We start from the raw sequence: 4,747 nt of genomic DNA, 5'->3' as shown, positions 1-4,747 counted from the left end.
ATCCCCAAATTCACGCCGGCAATGCAAATCAGGTTCGTGATTCCGGTATGCGCAACTCCACCAGTGAGGGTGAATTCCGACCAATTGCCCCCGATGAAAGAAGCAGCTCTACTGCCGCTGCCGTCGAGGGTGATTTATGGCCTCGATTAATTAATAAACAGTGTTTGAGCTTTTTGCAAAGCTTTATTGTTGATTCGAGTATGGATTTGGAGGTATTAAGCTTTGCATTATCAATTGTGTTGGATGTGAACTGATTTGAGAGATTGATTTTCTAAAATCTGCTTTTGTTATATGATTTGAACTTTTTGCAAGCTTAATTATTGATTCGTTTATGGAATCAGAAGTTTTAGGGTTTGGATTATCAATTGTGTTAGATGTCAGCTGGATTGGGGAATCAAGCTTAATCATAATGCACTCTAGGTGTTTGGTGTTATTCCCCAGTTGGAAATTAGTTGCTAAGAGTTAGATTCAAGATTTAGCTATCTCCCTTTTTTAATGTCAACTATGCACATATAATGTCAACTACATATACAATTCATGTCAACTACACACATATAATGTCAATTATGTGTACAATCCATGTCAACTACATATACAATTCATGCCAACTACACACATAGTGTCAACTACATATACAATTCATGTCAACTATACACATATAATGTCAACTATGTGTACAATCCATGTCAATTATATATAATCCATGTTAATTACATATATAATCTATGTCAACTACATACATATAATGTCAAATACATATATTATATGTAAAACGTTGTTGTTGACATAAATAATATAGGTCGTTGACATGAAAATATTTGTTGTTGACATTAATTATTTGTAAAATGTTGTTGTTGACATAATAGTTGATATAAATAACGTTTGTTGTTGACATCTTAGTTGACATCATGTCTCTGTAGTTGACATCGCGCGAAAATTATGAATGAGTGGCTGAAAATGCATCTTAGTTCTTAATTAGGTCCCAAAAATCACAACCTAACAGGACCATATAAATATATTTGATATTCACATTATATATATTCTTTTATGGTATATATTTATGTCAGTATGCATTGTTGTAAATAAACACATCTAATCACAGATATAATGGTGTTGAACACAAGAAAATAATATGGGGAAGATTATGAGCTAGAAATTTTACTGTATTATTTTTGGATACTTTTATAATGAAAGAACTCTAATTCTAATAGAGAACTCTAATTCTAATCATACTGGGAAACATATCCCAAAAGGAAATACTCCTTTCGTATGTATTGAATGTCTCATTTTTTTCTTTTTCATTCGTCCACTAGTAAATATCTCATTTTTTTACTATCTTTGGCAAATAGACCTCACATTCGTTAAGTCATTCCACTCATATTGTATTATAAAATCAATAGATAAAAGTAGTACTCACATTCTACGAATTAGTGGTAGGAGTAAGAGATGCCCTTTATGTCTTCACTAAAACAAAGAATCGAACATTACTTAATTAGCAATGTTAAAGAACGAGATCCGACCGCCAATTCGATCGGTTCCCTTTCCCATCTGGTTTCTAAAGACATTGATGAATAGAGAGAATTGAGCCTAAAAACAGGACAGGTATATGACTCGGAAAACATTCCTAATAACGAGAATAGAAATCTTGACATTCACCAATAGAGAAAGAAATGTTAATGTGGCGATTCATTACAACTTATTGGCCTGTACGAAAAATGTTAATGGTATGATTCATTACACATTCACCAACAGAAAAAGAAATGTACGAATCGTCGTAACAACATTGACAAATCTCACATTGCACAAATGAAGCCCTGTATCAAGAATGCTTGCTGGCAACATCGACAATAAGGGTTCATATAACAATTGCAGAAACTCAAAGCCCAAGAGATCAGCCTTGTTGAGAACGTTGTTGAAACAAGAGAAGGTGAAAATGTCACGACATTCAACAATCTTGCAACACTTTCCAAGGATCTAATAAAAGAAAGCATTTCCCACTCCTACAAAAGTGTATGGATCTATGAGCAGATTATATTTCACTATTAATCTGATGAAAACTAATACTGAAATACTAGATTCAAAATGAAATACTCTCTCATCCCACGATAAGAGTCACACTTTACCATTTTGCTCCGTCCCACAATAAGAGTCGCATTTCACTTTTTACCACATTCTACTAATTCACTTCACTCACATTTTATTATTCAATAATATAAAAGTGGTCTCATATTCCACTAATTTTTCCAATCCATTATTTTTTTACTTTTCTTAAAAATCATGCCCACAATGGCTTCTATTATGGGACGGAGGGAGTAGATATTTACTCTGTTCGAACATCCATCTTTACCACTAATGAACATCACTTCAAACACCAAAAGTCAAATTATAATACAAGTGATAAACTATATGATTGTCATAATCAAAGCAGTTGCAAATTTGCAAACAAGAAAGAAAGCATTAACAAAGTTGTAAAACTAACTTGACCTCTTGGAGACTCTGAAGTATGCTCCCCATCAATAACATATGATGCCGGTGCCTCCGGATCTTCCATCACCATCACTACACTTCCCAATGCCAACCCCACCTCCCAAAATCTCTGTCAAGATGATGACAATTATAATTAAAAACAGCGCAAATAGTTTACTTCATCCTGTCTCCTTTTAGAAGTCTTATTTCACTTTTACTATTTTGGCAAGTGGATTCACACTCCATGACTCACTCAACTTATATTTTATTATAAAATCAATACATCATCCGTCCCAAGGTAGTTGGGTCGTATTCCCTTTTTGGCTCTCCCAAAATAGTTGATTTGTTTCCTTTTTTAGAAAAAAACTTTATCCTCTCTCATATTTTACCTTTATTATTTTCACTTTAACCTTTATCACATTAATTTCTTAAATCTCATGTCTGATTGACTATCTCCATCCGTGACACTCACTCAACCCAACCCCAATCAACTTTTTAATAAAATATTCATTTCTCTATCTTCCACATACACAACTCTCTCCCAATTCAACCCCCATCAACTTTTTTACTTCCATCGGTGACCCCAACCCAACCCAACCCAACCCAACCCAACACAATTAAATATTTTCTTTTTCATATATTTTATATTAATATTTTAATTTATAGTTAATTTAGATATATTAAATAATGTCTAAAAATTATAATAAAAAAACATATGATTCAAATTTAAAACAGAAAATATTAGATATTCAAATAATTAAAACACAATATAATAATAAATTACACACATTTAAAAATACAAGTCGATAATAGAAATAAACAAACCAAAATACAAATGAAGAGTTAAAAAAAAGCTAGCTTAAACAAGATAAACATTAGTACATATTTAATTGTTTGTGCCAAATTTAATCCAAATGTGCTCAATCAAATCTTCTCGAAGAGCAATATGAGCTTCTCTATTGCGGAGTTGAGCTCAATTAGTAGTATATGATTACAAGCTCCCGATCCGTTGAGTGGAATAGCGAAAGGCTTCAACATTTTCTTCATGTACTCTTGTATGCGTATCTTGAATAAACTCAGTGGCATCATAAAATTTTGATATGTATCACGTTCTTCTTCTACTATCATATTATGCATGATGATACAAGCCATCATAATTTTTCCCATCAAAATCTTATCCCATACAAGACACGGCCTTCGCAAAAATGCTATATGAAGACAAAAATGCTATATGAATAATTCACTTGAGTTTTGAAATGATATATGAAGACAAAATAATAATAATTAAATAAATTAAATTAATAACTAAAATAAATTAATTCAAATGGCTTTTTTGGAAGAACGTTTCACAATGAGTATTGGAAGGATATATGGATAAATATAATAATAATTGAATAAAACAAATTCATAACTAAAAGTAATAAAAAAATCAAAAATTAATTTAGTGTAAAATGTTCAAGATTAAAATGTAAATCTATATATGGATAAATATATTTCTTATTGCAATAAAAATATAAGTACAAATTTATACAATAACCAAATTTGTACAATTAGTGATAAAATAAATCAATAAATAAAAGTAAAGAAATAAAAAAAAAAGTAATCAATATTCTCCAATAGGAGAAAGACATGTGTCAATGACACCCACTTTTTGCTTGGGCCGGCAGGGTGACAATGGAAGAAGGGGCTGGATTGGGTATTTTTAGTTTAGAATTATTTTTAATTGCATCTTTTTTGTCTTATATGGGTGACCCTCTCTCCATGGTCACCGATGGAGATGGTCTAAGAAGCAAGCCAAGATGTCTTCATCTTCTGAAGGCCGTGTGGATAAGGGCAAAGGGAAATCCAAGAAGTCAAGTCGGCAATTTGTTATTGATGAGATTTCCGAAATGAACATGAATACACGACATATTAATATTTACTACTCCTCTATTTCATATAGATAAGGATATTTTCCATTTTTTGGATGTCCTACAAAACTATCCATTTCTCTTTTTGGTAACTACTTTCTTTCTAATAAGGTGGGCTTCATTCTTTACTAACAACACTATAATTACTTTTCTTTTGATTCTCACTTTACCAATTGTGCATTAATTCCAGTGTCGTCCCAAATGTCCATATTTTTGTGGGGCGAAGGGAGTATCTACTAATATTATGTGAATTGAATTAAATGTGTAATCTACATGATCTTATGTGTTCATCGATCCACATAATCACCTAAATAGAACCTCAAGCCATCTCCTCTTGTCGAGTAGCTCCAAGAGACGATCCACCCACAACG

This window comes from Salvia splendens, chromosome 14 (assembly GCF_004379255.2).
Source record: "Salvia splendens isolate huo1 chromosome 14, SspV2, whole genome shotgun sequence".
Taxonomy (NCBI): domain Eukaryota; kingdom Viridiplantae; phylum Streptophyta; class Magnoliopsida; order Lamiales; family Lamiaceae; genus Salvia; species Salvia splendens.
The sequence above is the reverse complement of the archived record's forward strand: the minus strand, read 5'-3'. Positions refer to the sequence as shown.